Source organism: Ornithorhynchus anatinus, chromosome 2 (assembly GCF_004115215.2).
Source record: "Ornithorhynchus anatinus isolate Pmale09 chromosome 2, mOrnAna1.pri.v4, whole genome shotgun sequence".
In the NCBI taxonomy this organism is placed as follows: Eukaryota; Metazoa; Chordata; class Mammalia; order Monotremata; family Ornithorhynchidae; genus Ornithorhynchus; species Ornithorhynchus anatinus.
The window spans coordinates 88,690,883-88,708,364 of NC_041729.1; the positions used below are offsets into that span (position 1 = coordinate 88,690,883).

The 17,482-nt window shown below is 41.2% G+C and overlaps 1 protein-coding gene and 1 non-coding gene across 2 annotated transcripts in view; one reads left to right on the forward strand and one right to left on the reverse strand.

The window, feature by feature from the left end:
• The window catches only part of MAP3K5 (mitogen-activated protein kinase kinase kinase 5), a 208,609-nt gene that overhangs the window by 43,963 nt on the left and 147,164 nt on the right, over nt 1-17,482 (forward strand). The gene's annotated exons all lie outside the window — the stretch shown is intronic.
• LOC114809787 lies at nt 8,195-8,332 on the reverse strand. The gene has a single exon (XR_003757564.1). It is a non-coding gene; the product is annotated as a small nucleolar RNA SNORA7 (small nucleolar RNA).

Here is a 17,482-nt window from a genome sequence, read left to right on the forward strand (position 1 = left end):
CTGATAGGGAGTTAGGTGAAGTAAACCACTGCCTCTAATCCAATAGTTACTGATCACAGAAAGGTGCAAGAAGGTTTAAATTTCCATAAGGTCTGTGCACATCAAGATCTGGACCTGTCTTGTGCCTGTCAGAGGAATCATTTTTGACCTCAAATTATTGGTCCCTTGGCAGTGGAAGAGAATTTTGCACAAAGACTGATTTGCTTACACAGGAGGGAATGTTGGAAAGTATAAACCTATCCAAGAAGGTGATGTTTAGGAGAGCAATCATCACAATCCCTTGGTGGATGGACATTTGTCGCTGTAAACTCGCTGTGGGCAGGAAATATCTGTTTATTGTTATACTGTACTCTCCCAAGCACTCAGTACCTTGCTTTGCACACAATAAGTGTTCAGTAAATATAGTTGAATTGAACTGATCCAGTTTGGTTTGCTTGTGTCCTTAGATTCTAAAGGGAACATACTTTCAGGAGGTCAACAAATATAGCCTCAATTTACCAGGCAAACAAAATAAGCACTGCGTGATCTCCGATGCTCTTAATGCTTGTTTGAGCTTGATGTTTTCTGCTCAATACCTTTGGCTACGTGTTTGTTGATTTTACACAGGCAAATCCCTTGGCAACACTGAAATTTCATTGCCACTGAGAGTCTTTGGTGTATTTGAATTTGGGTATGCATTTGCATGCCTATTTGTGTGTGTGTGTGTGTGTGTGTGAGGGTGTTGTATATGCTTATTCTTAGGTGAATATGATTATGGGGGTGCTTCACATATTTTTCAGCTCAAAGGAATTTAGAACTTGAAAAATATTGAAATTGCCAAGGGCATGTTAATAATAATAATAATAATGATAATAATAATGCTATTTGTTAAGCGCTTGCTATGTGCCAAGCATTGTTCAAAGAGCTGGGGTAGATACAGGTTAATCAGGTTGTCCCACGTGGGTCTCACACTTTTAATCCCCATTTTACAGGTGAGGTAACTGAGGCACAGAGAAATGAAGTGACTTGTCCAAGATCACAGCGGACAAGTGGCAGAGTCGCAATTAGAACCCACGTCTTCTGACTCCCAAGTCCGTGCTCTTTCCATGAAGCCACCATGCTTCTCAATAATAATACCCGATAATAACCGAACCATCTGTGTGGAAAGTGCCAGTAAAAGCACACACTTGGATTATGGGCTCAGAATCTTCTTTTCCTTCTTGCTGAAGTAAGATTAGTAGGAGTAATAGTATCTATTAAGCATTTACTCTGTGCAGAGCACTGTATGAAGTACTGGGAAATAATACACAGATGGAAATTAGACACATTTTTGGTGATACCTTGCTATCCTTGGCAAGTTGTACAGTGTACCTTAATCTCTAGTTCAGTACTTGGCTACTGAGTATCTAGTTCTTTTGCACCTTTTTATTTACTGACCTCCATTTTTCTTTCATTTATTGTACTTACTTCAGTGCCCTTAGGGTCTCATTTTATGTGTATTTTTCTCTCTGGGAATTTGGCTCCAGTGTTTTTCAGTTATTTTAGGCACTGAGACAACAGAACAAATATCATAGTTATTAGCCATTGAATTCTTCTTTGCAGGGGTCATTATTTACTTAGCAGTGGTAGCATTTATTGACCACCCACTTGGTGTAATGCATTGTATATGACGGTTAAGAACTACAGAATAAAAAAGTGATACATTCCTTGCCCACAAGTTGTTTACACTAATGAAAGAGACAAATGGAAACATATTTACAACTTGAGGGTTCAAAATAAGAGTTCCCTGCCTATAACACCTTGGTTTCCTCAATTGTAAAGTGGTGATTTCTTTACACATTGTGGACAGGGAGGATGCCTACTAACTCTGTTATATTGTACTCTCTCAAGTACTTAGTACAGTGCTCTGCACACAGTAAAAGCTCAGGAAATATGATTGATTAGACAACCACACACACACACGCACACACACTATGAATGATAGTAAAGGAAACGCTGCCGTTGATAGTTGACAGTTTCCATTTTGGAGAAACTGATAGGTGATTATTATTATTTCAGAGTTTATCATCTGAAATACTTATCATGAAGTGCTTTTAAGGATGATTAATGGTAGACAGAATGATTAGACCAATACAAAGTTGAAGGCCTATGCAGTTCGTTCTGAGTGACTTCTTGTTACTGTGCTAGGTAACTTGAACTATATTAAGTAAAGAGCTGTTTAAAAATGAGAAGAATGTTTTCCAGGAAGGAGTTATTGTTCTACTTACAATGTTAAATATAATGGTATAGTTTTGATAGTACAGTGTATTTTGAGAGACCTGCTGTGTCAGAACATATAAGAATAGGCAAAATAAATCCAGATATTTTTGAAAACTGCCTCGAGTCTCCCCTTAGTTTTTTAATTTCTCCTGGGTTTATACAATTAATATATCTTTCATTAATCTCAAAACTTTTGTTAGTTTTGGGTACTCTGGCTATTCAGCTACTTTCCCCATGAATGATGTCAATCAATCAATGGTATTTATTGAGCATTTACTATGCACAGAGCACTGTACAAAGCATTTAGGAGAGTCCAGCACAACAGAATTGGAAGACATATTCCCTGCCCACAAGGAGCTTGCAGTCTAAAGTCTAAAAGCCATCTCCATATGGATGTTAGCATAATCATCACCTTCAAAAAATATTTATTAAGCACCAGATGAACAGGCTGGTTTTCTGGCCATGGAAGAAATTGATCAATCATTTTTATTTTTGGACTGCCTACTGAGGGCTGAATACTATACTAAATACTTGGGAAAGTACATTAGAGGTAAAAGACATCATCTCTGCTTGAAAGGCAATTAAGAAATAAATGAAATAGAGTCTTCCCTTCCAGGAACTTTCAATCAAAAACAGATGATAAGGTCAAATCCTGTATTGATGCCATGAAGTACTAAGGCATGATCAAGGAACAGGTTCCTAATTAAACATATACATTATATATGTGGGTTCATATGGCACTCTTGATATTGAGTTACTAGATTTAGTATTTGAGATTACTGTGCTTTTGGGAGTGTGAAGGCAGCTTTGTGTAGGGGAGGAAAATCCTTATTTAGAAAAGTCATGTCTCAAGTCTGCGGTTTGTTGGACATATTAAGCTTCTAATGGTTGCCATGGCTATTCTTGTACTGTATATTCAAAACAAGTGAAAAATAACATACACTAAAAAGATTTCCTATATGGTCGAAGTGAAGATTTGAAAATAGAGGAAAATAGAACTTTAATTGCACCTTCATATGTTTCAGAGCCAGAAGCTTTGCGGTTGCTGCTCTGGAAAAGTAAAATATCTTGTTTTCCCAAAATAAGGGATTCATTGTCGAGCCAGGTGATTGATAAATGCTTGAAATTAAAGGAACTAAAATTAGTGACATAAAAAATTCAAAACATCTAATTACCCTAAATTCCTGGGTTGGGGGTGGGGGAACTAAATAAAAGGTAGATTATGACTGAATCATGTCCTCCATCACTTTGGCAATGACTGATTTTTTTTTAGTGGGTGGGTTTCAGTTTTGAGGATTTAAGATTTTAGATAATTTGATTTCTTTTGCTTTAATGATTCATTGTCAGACGCAAGTGATTAAGGATGCTGTGATGGCAATTGCCTTTTGTTTGGAATTATAATTAAATAATTTTAAACATTCTAATGAAAGATTGTGGAAAACCCCTTAATAAACCATCAGTACACTGGTTTTTTGGGGTTTTTTTTTAAGAGAAAAACATATAACAATTAGAGTCAATGATTTAGGCCAACCTCTGTCACAGCCTTTGAATCTAATAACAAAAATAATAATAATTGTGGCACTTGTTAAGCCCTTACTATGTGCCAAGCACTGTTCTAAACTTTGGGGTAGATACAAGTTAATCAGGTTAGACACAGTCCCTGCCCACATGGGGCTCACAGTATTAATCCTCATTTTACAGATGAGGTAATTGAGGTACAGTGAAGGGAAGTAATAATATTGGTATTTGTTAAGCGCTTACTATGTGCCGAGCACTGTTCTAAGCGCTGGGGTAGACATAGGGGAATTAGGTTGTCCCACGTGGGGCTCACAGTCTTAATCCCCATTTTACAGATGAGGGAACTGAGGCACAGAGAAGTGAAGTGACTTGCCCACAGTCACACAGCCGACAAGTGGTAGAGCTGGGATTTGAACTCATGAGCCCTGACTCCAAAGCCCATGCTCTTTCCACTGAGCCACGCTGCTTCTCCAAGTGACTTGCCCAAGTTCATACAATAGACAAGTGGAGGAGCCGGGATTAGAACCCAGGTCCTACTGACCCTCAGGTGCATGCTCTATCTTTTTCCAAGCTCTCTGCTCAACTGTTACATTGTTCTGTTAGGAAGAATATATTTGTTTTCTCAGCTGGAAGCAGAGCTGCAAAGTGAAGGGCTGAATTATTGAGAAATTTAGGGTTCAGGGGAATGGAGCAAATGTCAAAGGAGAAAGTATATTTCTGACATTTTGTCACCAATGGTAACATTTGGGTTTAAAAAGGGGAAATCTATACTGGGATTACTGTGTAGGTGACCCCAAGGTCACATGCCCAGCTTTTACACCCAACATCCTGGTATAGGGTCCAGGATCCTACTTTAAGATCCTGGGAATAGGCTGGCATGGTGGTGAAGACAGTGATGGGGCCCCTTTCTCCTGTGAGAGTACTAGGCCTAACACCACAAGCAGCACTGCTTAGTGGAAAGAACATGGACCCAGGAGTCTGGAAACCTGAGTTCTAATCCGGGCTCTGTCACTTATGTGCTCTGTGATCCTGGGTAAATCACGTAACTTTCCCCATTTGTTAAAATAGGGATACAGTTCCTGTTCTCCTTCTCCTTTAGATGGCGAGCCTCATGTAGATTAGAGATGGTGTCCAATCTGCTTATATTGTCATATGGCCTTTTTATATTGCTTTATGACCTTTAGCAAATCACTTCTAATCCTGCCTCTGCCACTTGCCTGCTGCGTGACCTTGGGCAAGTCATGTAATGTCTCTGTGCCTCAGCTACCTCAACTGTAAAATGGAGATTTAGACCTTCAGCCCCATGGGAGACAGGGCTGTGTCCAACCTGATTAACTTGTATCTGGCCTAGCAGTTAGTACAGTACCTGGCACATAGTAAGAGCTTAACAAATATCAGTGGAGAAGAAGAAAACTTTTGTGCCTGAGTTTCCTGATCTGTAAAAGTGGAGATAAAATGCCTGTTCTCCCTCCACTTTAGGCTGTGTGCCCCATTTGAAGCAAGAACTGTATTTCATTGGCTTCCATTGTATCTATCCCAGCGCTTAGCACAGGACTTGAAGCAGCGTGGCCTAGTGGATAGAGCACGGGCCTGGAAGTCCGAAGGACCTGAGTTCTAGCCCCAGCTGTGCCACATGTCTGCTATGTGACTTTGGGCAAGTCACTTAGCTTCTCCATGCCTTAGTTCCCTCATCTGTAAGATGGGATTGATGGTGAGCCCCGCATGGGACAGGGACTGTGTCTAACCCTATTATCCCAGCGCTGAGAAAAGTGCTCGGTACACAGTAGGCACTTAAAAAATCCCACAGTTATTATTATTAAGTCCTTAATAAATATTATTATTTATTATTATTATGATCACGTGTAACTCCTGTATCTTTTAATGGGCATCTTCGGGTTCCTGAGAGAGTGTTGAGGCTGGGGTGGGGGTGGGGAATACAAGTAATAGAGATTCGTGCTCATCGAGGAGCGTGTGGGAACCTGCAGATCTCTTTCAAAAGTCATGGGCTGCTCTTGCCCCACCTTCCGTCCCACAGGAGTCCACAGAACACCACCCACACTATCCCAAAACATTTAGTCAGTTTCTCAGTTGGTTGGAAATGTGTGAATTAACTATTCCACACTTGTGTTGCACTTAATTCATTGAATATGCTGATAACAATTCGGATTTGGCCCTGCCTTCCCCTTAGATTGTGATTCACGTGCAGTCAGAGGTCATTTCCACTTAATCTTTCACTTAATCTCTTAGAATGTCACTGGGCCCACATTGCTTCATTCCTCAAAAATCTCCAATGGTTGCTCCTTCCTCCCAGAAACCCCTAACCATTGGCTTTAAGGAACTCGTTAAACTCTGATCTTCCTCATTATCCACTATAAAACTCACACTCTTCACTCCTCCCAAGATGGCCTGCTCACTGTCTCTCACACACGTTATGCACACCCTTTCTCCTACCAGAAATTCCCCAGCCTCTTCAAATTAAATGGAACAGAGATCCCTCAAACCCCCCTTGAAATCACATCTCCTCTAAGTGGTCTTTCCTAATTCATTTCTCCTTTCCGGTTATAGCCTCCACTGCCACATCTGCACCACCTGAGCAGTTCTGAACACTTAACCTTCTGAAGCACTTAGGCAATAATAATAATGGTATTTATTAAGCGCTTACTATGTGCAGGGCACTGTACTAAGCACTGGGGTGGATACAAGCAAATCAGGTTGGACACAGTCCCAATCCCACATGGGGCTCACAGTCTCAATCTCCATTTTACAAATGAGGTAACTGAGGCCCAGAGAAGTGAAGTGACTTGCCCAAGGTCACACAGCAGATAAGTGGCAGAGCCGGGTGGGTAGGGATTGTCTCTATTGCTAAATTGTACTTTTCAAGTGCTTAGAACGGTGATCTGCACACAGTAAGCACTCAATAAAGATGATTGAATGAATGAATTCATGACCTTCTGACTCCCAGGCCCATGCTTTAGGCACATATTTTAAATATCCTGTTGCTTAAGCACAAGCTCATGTACATAGTCCCTTTCCTTTTTCCTCCTCTCTAAGTTATTTTAGTATCTGTCATTAGACTGTAAGGTTCTTGAGGGCAGGACCCATGTCTGCTTACTGTAATTCCCCAAATGCTTTATACAGTGCTCTGCACACAGTAGGGGTGCAATAAATACAGTAGATAGATTGATTTATCTCCCTATTTCCAGTGACCCCTCACACAGTGCTGTGCAGTTTTTGGAAACTCAGAACGATGAACTTAAAAAAGGAGAGTCAAGTTAACGTTCCTCCCAGTTCAAGGCACACTGCTACTAGAATGATTTATACTTTATATGGGTGGAAGTCCAGTTCCGGACACTAACCAATAACAAAAATAGTGGGAACCCTGTATCTACTGAAGGTCTGCTTTCTAGATGTGTTATACTGCTGGAGAAGGAGCACAGATTGTGAGCCCCCCGTGGGACAGGAACTGTGTTCAACCCAATCTGCTTGTATCCACCCCAGTGCTTAGTACAGTGCCTGGCACATAGTTAAGCGCTTAACAAATGCCATTACTATTGTTATTATTATTATTATCTGTCAATTTCCTGCTGTGTGACCTTGGGCAAGTCACGTAACTTCTCTGTGCCTAAGTTTCCACAAACATAAATTGGGTATTTGATGCCCATTCTCCTATTTAGACTGGGAGCCCATGTCCCTTCTCCATCGCCCTGACTTGCTCCCTTTATTTGTCCCCCTCCCAGCCTCACAGCCCTTATGTACATATCTGTAATTTTTTGTTTATGTTAGCGTCTATCTCCCTCTCTAAACTGTAAACTCGTTGTGGGCAGGGAATGTGTCTGTTTACTGTTATATTGTACTCTCCCAACTGCTTAGTATACTGGTCTACAACATAGTAAGCATTTAATGAATACGATTGAGTGACTGACGTTGGCCTAATTTTGCTATAGTGCTTTAATTTGATTTGCTTTAGTAGGGCTTCAACATTCTAAATTTAATTAGATTTTTGGAAAATGAATTTATATAAACTATGAGTTTTGTAGATTTTGAAAACATACTGAAAAATTTCACTGTGGGGAATGAAAGAAGTGTTAACTGCATGATGTGCTTATAGAATATGGTAGTATCCTTTGAAATAGCCACTGTTGTTTCTCCTGTAGGATTGATTTCAATTTGACACCTATCTGAAGGTTCATTCAATTTAGAATCACTTGTTGTCTGTGTTATGCTGCCGAGTCGTGTCTGACCCATAGTGATGCCATGGGCGCATCTCTTCCAGAACGGCCCACTTCCATCTGCAGATATCTGTTCTGGTAGTGTATCCGTAGAGGTTTCTTGGTAAAAAATTTGGAAGTGGTTTACCATTCCCTCCTTCCGCACAGTAAACGAGTCTCTGCCCTTCACTCTCTCCCATGCCGCTGCTGCCCAGCACAGGTGAGTTTTGACTTGTAACAGATTGCCTTCCACTTGCTAGCCACTGCCCAAGCTAGGAATGGAATGGACAGGCCTCTGCTTGACTCTCCCTCCTGTAGTCGAGATTGGTAGAGTACTGGAAACTCTCCAGGAGAGAACCTGAGAGGGTGTTAGAATCATTATCTGAGCAAAAATATCTTGGATGATGTCAAAAATAGTCATTAATCTCATCTCTAGTAAAAGTAAGTCAGTGTTAGAACTCAATCTGAAATTGGGGTAGCATACAATGAGAACGATTAGAAATGGAGTGATGCAACAGTCTTTCAGTTTTGAAGGCTCCGTTCAAACTAGTTTAGATCATTATGTATAATGAGTTGGGTGTTCTTTGCTCTAGTAACCGGGGGCATTTAGTCATTATCATTAGAGCAGTACAGGCTTGTTGGTTTGCAAATGAAACTTGACCCTTGCGTGGATAATTTGAGTTAGCAGTGTTAAGTAAGCCACAGAGGACAAAGATCAGACTTAAGGGGCAGACGTGGTGAAAGGACAACAAAGGTTAACGGTTGGAGGGGAAAATTGATAAGAGAGAAAAGGAAGTGAACGTGAAAAGATGGGATGGAAACTGGATGATGTTCTATAAAATGAGTCGAGGACCAGAAGCCAGGATTAGAGGTGATGAAATTGAATATCTGCCGGGACATTGGTTCAATAAGCAATTTAGGGCAATTCTCTGAAACCATGGAAGAACCATTCTGACCTATGAAGTTTTAAGGGGATGAGCTCATAATTGGGAAGCATCCTGAAAAAAGAAACGAAACGTGACAGACAATGAATAGGTTAGGGAAATCAATCAGCTATATTTATTGAGTGCTTACTGTGTGCAGAGCACTGTACGTGGGAGAGTACAATATAACAGAACTAGTAGACCCATTACCTGCCCACAGTGAGCTTACAGTCAAGAGGAAATTAATAATTTTTAATGATTAATCTGATTTTGATTCCCCCAACATTTTTTTTAATTAGGGTTAGCCCTCTAATTTCAATTTGTTAAATCTTTTTGGGCAGTGAAAATATTAGGAAAGCCAAATGCCAGTTAACTCTATCCTATCCTAATTCTGCCACCATTGACTCAAATCTATGTTTGTGCCATGAACTGTCAAACATCTCCACCACTCTAAAATATTTTGGATTGTGATATCAGAATGGTTTGATGAAGTTTAAGTTCAACATAGGTTTTTCTGGTTTCTTTTGTTTTCTTTCACTTTAGGCAGTTTTTTGAGTTTTCTTGGATAACTTGTACCCATATGCAGTTTTTGGCTATCTCTTATGCGTCATCATTTTTCTCACTCTGGGACCGAGCCCTCAGCTCAAAACCAAGATTTAACTATTGTTAAGTTTTGAGATGATACCAGAGCCCAATTCCCTAAATTAAGCAAGATGCTTCTATCATTGTCATCAGTCAATCAATCAATTGTACTTACTGAGCTTTTACTATGTGCCGAGCACTGTACTAAGCACTTATGCCTAAAGTAGCTATATTGTTGAGTTTACATTTATTCATATGCATTATTTGCAAATGCCAGGAAGGAGTAAAAGTACTGAAGGACATTTGCCATCCAGATGTTGTCTCAGGTAAATCATAAAAATTAAAATATGCCTGAAATTTTAAAAAAACCCTGATTTAATCCATTAAAAAAACCCAATGAATCTTGATCATCACATCCTCCCAATTACATATTTTTCACTTAAAAAATTCATACCATAATAATAAAGTGTGGAGAAGGAGAACAGCACAGTATCAGTGGAAGTTAGAGCAATCAATCAGTTGTATTTATTGAGCACTTTCTCTCTGTACAGCACGGTACTAAGTGCTTGAGAGAGTACACTATAGCAAAGTTGGTAACCACATTCCCTTTCCATAAAGAGTTTACAGTCAAGAACAATGAACTTGAGAGATAAGGGATTCAGAAAATGAAACAAAATTTAAATTGGCTTAGCCAAAAGTCAGTATTTATGCAGAGTGAATGAGTTATGACAAATCTATAGTAGATAATACTGATTTCCTCAATTTCTTCTCAGAGGAAGCCAGGCTGGCTTTAAAGAAAATAGATGTTACCCATCTGCATATGTTTGTGATCTCAGAAAGTCCACGATCCAATCGGGGATATAGACTCTGCAAAATGATTTACAAGTAGTGACAGCGGGAAGAAGAATAAGGATTTTTCAGGAAGTAATTCAAATATAGCAGGATGAAATCACTGAATAAATGAGTTTAGAATCAATCACTGGTATTTATTGAGCACTTACCTTGTACAGAGCACTGTACCAAGTCTTTGGGAGAGTACTGAATACCAGTGTACATGACTGAAAATGGGAATAAGATACATAAATTCTAAAGGGTATGTTGCAACTGAGGTTTTGGGATTTTTGTTTTTAATGGCCTTTGTTAAATGCTTATTATGTGCCAGGCACTGCATTAAGCGATGGGGAAGATAAAAGACGATGCAGGTTAGACACAGTCCAAATCCCACATGGAGCTCACAGTCTTAATTCCCATTTTACAGATGAGGTAACTGAGGCAAAGAGAAGTTGTGACTGGCTCAAGGTCATACAGTACACAAAAGATGTGGCTGGGATTAGAACCCATGTCCTCTGACTCCAAGGCTGTGCTCTTTCCTCTAAGCCATACTTCTTAATAGGGAAAACTTGGTGGAAGAGGTGGAATTTTAGGAGGGCTTTGATGATAAGAGCTATGACATGGTATATTTGAAACGGGAGGGAATTCCCGGCTGAGGGAAGAGTGTGAGGGAGGGGTCAGAGGCAGGAGAGTCTGTTCTGTTACCCGTTACCTGTTATCTGTTACCGATTTGTACATTCCAAGCGCTTAGTACAGTGCTCTGCACATAGTAAGCGCTCAATAAATACTATTGAATGAATGAATGAATGAGAGTCAAGATGAGGTACAGATCGCAGGTAAGTGTGGGAAAGGCAAAAAGTCTGAGTTGGGTAGTGGAGGGTAAAGAGAGTCAGTCAGTCATATTTATTGAGCATTTATTATGTGCAGAGCACTGTACTAAGCACTTGGGAGAGTACAGTATAACAGTGTAGCAAACTGATTCCCTGCCCACGAATTCACAGTCTAGAGAGTCTAAAGGTAAGTTGGAGAAAGTTGGAGGGGATGTCCAAGACTGTGGCAAGAATAGTAAGCCACTGCTTCAAGTGACATGGTGTGAAATGGGTAGCGTTAGAGGATTTGGAGTTGGGGAGAGCTCACTGTGGGCAGGGAATGTGTCTACCAGCTTTCCCAAACTCTTAGTTTAGTATTCTGCACACAGTAAGTGCTCAATAAATATGATTCATTGATTGGAGAGAAGTGTCCTGTGCAGTAAGGTGTGTAGAGTGGTGAGGGAGGAAGGGGGTGGAGAGAGGCGGTGGCAATACAGCAGTTGTATATGTAAAAGTCTCTGTCCAGATTAGGAAGTGGTCTAAGGTAACAGGAACCTGGAAGGGAAACTCAAAGACTCTCAAGCATGGGTGATCAGTGAATCCGGCTGTTTTCAGAAGTCCTCTAATAATAATTATGGTATTTGTTAAGCACTTACTGTGTGCCAGGCACTGTACTAAGTACTGATTTGGGGGTTCTCATGGAGTTCTGTATAGCATTGTTGTGTGCATATGCAACCTTTGTTAAGTTATTGTGTGGAAAAGAAGGCTATGGACAATTTTCACCTACTTTAGGGCCGCCAAACATCTGAAGCTAGTCATAACGAAACATCTATTTTATTACTCTGTGTGTGTGTGTTCCTTTGGCCAAAGTGGCACATGTCTCCCATTAATCTCATGTCACATCAGCATGTCCTGCACTTCCAGTACGATCTCATTCTTGCATGGCATCCAAGGCACACGTCGGAAATACAACTGGTGTCACTCTGTTAAAATAGCTGAGTGCATATGTCCAAATTGTGCAGGTGAGCCAGGGACACAGACAGTAGAGGGTGGAAGGTTAGGCACCTCTTTGGAGCTGCCAAAGAAGAAAAGAAAGGACTCTAGCCAACTTCACCCCCCAAGGTCTCTGAAAGGGTCTGGAGCAGATATGCCTCTAGCCTGCAGGTTTCCCCTGATTGCTGTTTACTTACCTTGGTCCTCTTGCTCTTCAGCAGTGGGAGACCCCTCCCCGTTGGCATCTTCAGGGAGGAGCCTTAGAGAAGCTTGGGGGAAATTCATACAAGGGTATGCACCTCTGAAATGGGAAGCTGGGGCCTGCTATTCATTCAATAGTATTGAGCGCTTACTATGTGCAGAGCACTGTACTAAATGCTTGGAATATACAGTTCCACAACAGATAGAGACAGTCCCTGCCCAATGACGGGCTCACATGGGAGATGGTGGGCGTGGGGCAGAACAATAAGGAAAATTTGTAAGAAATGAAAATAGGACACCAGCAACCCAGCTATTACCATACCCAACAACAAAACCGACGGCTGTTTGCTTGCTGTTGTCTAATTTTTTGTTGCCTAATAATGGGTGCTGACAGGGAAGCTGGGAAAACCCCAGGCATAAGGTATATTTATCATTTGGGTTTGTTTTTTTTGGGCTTTGTGACATGACAGTCTTCTTTCTGCATGACTGATTTCAGAATCCACCACTGATTGTTGACATTTGATAATCATTTTATTTTTAGTGCTGATCTGTATCTTATTTTGATTTAAACATTTTTGATAGGCCATCAGACTATTAATGTGAAATATAGCATTCTCTTTCTTTGCCGTCATTGTAATAGATTACAAATTTTCTTCTGTGGTAGACATAAGAAAACTGTAACGTAAATCTAGACTGTAAGCTCACTGTGGGCAGGGATCGTGTGCCAACTCTTTGTATTGCACTATCCCAAGTGCTTAGTACAGTGCTGTGTATACAGTAAGCACTCAGTAAGTACTATTGATGATGATGGACATCTCTACTTTAATATCCCACCAAAACCTCAAACTTAACAAGTCCAAAATAGAACTCATCATATTCTCACACAAACCCTGTCCTTCCCATGACTCTCCATCACTGTAGGCACACCACTATCCTCCCTGCCTCACAAGCCCATAACCTTGGCATTATTTTTGACTTATCTTGGACATCTAATATTCGCCCCACCCCCAACCCTACAGTACTTGTGTACATATCTGTAATTTATATTGATATCTCTTTCCCCGTTTAGACTGAAAGCTCACTGTGGGCAGGAAATGTGTTTACCAACTCTGTTGTACTTTCCCATTAATAAATACGATTAATTGATGGTGTTCATTTCCTAAGGTGGTAGAATTTCTAGTAACATTTACAAGCAGCGTGGCTCAGTGGAAACAGCACGGGCTTGGGAGTCAGAGATCATGGGTTCGAATCCCGGCTCTACCACTTGTCAGTTGTGTGACTGTGGGCAAGTCACTTCACTTCTCTGTGCCTCAGTTACCTCATCTGTAAAATGAGGATGAAGATTGTGAACCTCACGTGGGACAATCTGATTACCCTGTATCTACCCCAGTGCTTAGAACAGTGCTCTGCACATAGTAAGCACTTAACAAATACCAACATAATTATCATTATTATTATTAAATGAGTATGTATATTAAAAAAACTCAGATTGATAGGTGAAATTGATTTGTGGTCGTTTGTTTCTTGATTATAATGTAAGGCAGCTGTGATGGTAAAATTTATGTAATTAGATCATTTATTAATTCAATTCTATTTATTGAGCGCTTACTATGTGCACAGCACTGTGCTTGGGAGAATACAGTAGAACAATAAATGGATCCATTCCCTGCCCACAATGAGCTTACAGTCTAGACTTGGAAGACAGACATCAAATCAAGCAAATAAATTACAGATATGTACATAAGTGCGGTAGGGCTGGGAAGGGGGAAGAACATACTTTGTGTTGCCCTTTTTTTTTACTGAGAGAAATTTGGCCAACCATTTCTGTAATAGTGCCGCATGTAAGGATTTTAAATGAAAAACTCTTTAAGAATTGAGTCTTTATAGATTCATTTATTTGACTTATTAAGTTTTCAATCACTCTTTTTGTCACTTTAAGAACACATGTGATGCTTTTTGGTGAGACCAATGATTTGTCTCTCCAGCCCAGTGTACTGTCCCTGACAGTGACATTAAAGGATACTTAGGTAAATATGTGATGATTGCCCTCCTTTCATTCCTTCATTCGATTGTATTTATTGTGTGCTTACTGTAATAAGCGCTTGGAAGAGTACAATACAACAATAAACAGTCACATTCCCTGCCCACAATGAGCTTACAGCCTAGAGGGGCAAAGCAGACATCAATACAGATAAATAAATTACAGATATGTACATAAGTGCCATGGGGCTGAGAGAGGAGGAGACCAAAGGGAGCAGGTCAAGATGACTCAGAAGGGAGAGGGGGAAGAGGTTGCCTCGCCAACTTTCTAATGCCTAATCCCTATCTCAAATATATTTCAATGTCTTTCTCCCCAGTAGACTCTAAGCTGCCTGTGGGCAGGCAGAATCCTACTAGCTCTGTTACATTGTACTTTCCCAAGTGCATAGTACAGTCAATCAATCAATCAATGGTATTTTTTGTGCTTACAGTGTGCAGAGTACTGTACTAAGCTCTTGGGAGACCACAATACAAAAGAGTTGGTGGACATGTTTCCTGACACTCAGGACCACACAATCTAGAGGGGGAGACAGACATTAAAATAAATGTCCTCAAATTAACTCTGTAAAGATAGTAGTTTGAAGTCGTGGGAGTGAATGAGTTCTCCAAGGCAGTGGGTGTAGATGGAGAGTAGAAAGGTTCCCAGAACAGCCTTGAGGGTGGGAGGTAGAGGAGGGGCCTGTGAAAAAGACTGAGAAGGAGTGGCCAGAGTGATAAGAGGAGAACCAGGAGAGGACAATGTCAGCGAAGCTAAGGTTTCCAGGAGAAGGGGGTGGGCCGGAGTGTTGGAGGCAGGTGAGAGGTTCAAGAGGATCAGGATGGAGTAGAGGCCATTGGATTTCGTGAGAAGAGATCAATGGTGATCCCCACTTACAGTAAGTGCTCAATAAATGCCATTGGTATTTATTCCTGGGCTAATAGCCACTATATACTTGACCAGCCACTGTATTGAGTAATTACCAAAAGTTTGCTTCGGGCCATGTTTTGGGGATTTTTCTGTATTTTCAGTACTCTTGATATGTCTGCTTAAAAAAAAAACAGCAGTGTCCTACATATTTTCATGTTTACCAGGATTGTTATGGCCTTTAGGCTTCAGTGAAGATTGTGAATAACAATAAACACAAAGGTTCTTTGTAATTCTTGAGGTCTTAATAGGTTTTTCTCTCATAAGCATTGGTATAGTCCATCTCATTTAACTGGGGTATGTGTAATTGGAGTAGAATTGCCAGGAGTTGATTTATGCCAGTGTTTTGAAGGAGTCCTGATGGATCACAAGATTTCAATGATGCGTGTCGAGAAACTATTTTATTATTACTAACCCTTCCTCATATTGGGACAACAGTTGGGATTCCATGAAGTAAACTTCCCTCCTAATTATCTGATAGAATTTTGTGTAGAATGTGGTGCCTCATCCCCAGACATTGTTGAGGGAGAGCGTGGCAAACTTATGCAATCTCTGATTGGGAGAGCCATAGTTTTACTGGTGGGCACTGTACATCGTGGCGAGATGCCTAAGTTTGTTTAGTCTCTTATAATTACAGGGCTCTCTTGCAGTTATTTTCAGTTACAATGACTGGAGTATCATCATCATCAGGAGGATCTTGGCCAGCCTTATTTTAAAATCGGAGTGGATTATGAAAAGTGATATTTAATTGTGTTGCTTAACCAAAAATATTTTATCAGTTGTATTTATTGAGTGCTTACTGTGTGCAGAGCACCGTACTAAGCATTTGGGAGAATACAGTATAATAGGGTGGGTAGACACATTCCCTGCCCAAAGCGAGCTTACAGTATAGAGGAGGCAGACATGAATGTAAATAAATAAATTACAGATATGTAAATAGCTGCTGTGGGGTTGGGGGGGAGTGAATGAAGGGTGCAAATACAAGTGCAAGGGTGACGCAGAAGGAAGTGAGAGAAGAGATGATCTGGGCATGTCACTGCACTTCTTAAACACCTCCAGTGGTTGCCTCTCAACCTCTGCTCCAAACAAAAACTCCTCACTCTAGGCTTCAAGGCTCTACATCACCTTGCCCCTTCCTACCTCTCCTCCCTTCTCTCTTTCTACCGCCCACCCCGCACGCTCCGCTCCTCCGCCGCCCACCTCCTCACCGTCCCTCGGTCTCGCCTATCCCGCCCTCGACCCCTGGGCCAGGTCCTCCCGCGGTCCCGGAATGCCCTCTCTCCTCACCTCCGCCAAACTAATTATCTTCCCCTCTTCAAAACCCTACTTAAAACTCACCTCCTCCGAGAGGCCTTCCCAGACTGAGCTCCTCTTCTCCCTCTACTCCCTCTACCGCCCCCCTTCACCTCTCCGCAGCTTAACCCTCTTTTCCCCCCATTTCCCTCTGCTCCTCCCCCTCTCCCTTCCCATCCCCTCAGCATTGTACTCGTCTGCTCAACTGTATTTATTTTCATTACCCTATTTATTTTGTTAATGAAATGTACATCGTCTTGATTCTATTTAGCTGCCATTGTTTTTACGATATGTTCTTCCCCTCGACTCTATTTATTGCCATTGTTCTCGTCTGCCTGTCTCACCCTATTAGACTGTAAGCCCGTCAAACGGCAGGGACTGTCTCTATCTGTTGCCGACTTGTTCATTCCAAGTGCTTAATACAGTGCTCTGCACATAGTAAGTGCTCAATAAATCCTATAGAATGAATGAAGAGGAAATGAGAGCTTAGTCGGGGAAGGTCTCTTGGAGGAGGGGTGATTTTAATAGGAGAGGCTGCTTTTGGAGAAGCAACATGGCCTAGAGGATAGAGCATGGGCCTGGGAGTCAGAAGGTCATGGGTTCTAATCCCTCTCCTCCACATGTCTGTTGTGTGACCTTGGACAATACTTCTCTGTGCTTCAGTTATCTCATCTGTAAAGTGGGGATTAAGAGTGTGAGCCCCATGTGGGACAGGGACTGTGTCCAACCTGACTACCTTATATCTACCCCAGAGCTTAGAACAGTGCTTGGCACATAGAAAGCACTTATCAAGTACTATTATCATTATTATTAAGGCTTTGAAGGAGGGGAGCATGCTCATCTGAAGGACAGGAAGGGGGAAGGAGCTTCAGATCAGAGGTAGGATATGGACGATGGATCGGCTGCGAGATAGTCGAGATTGAGGTCCAGTGAGTAGTAGGG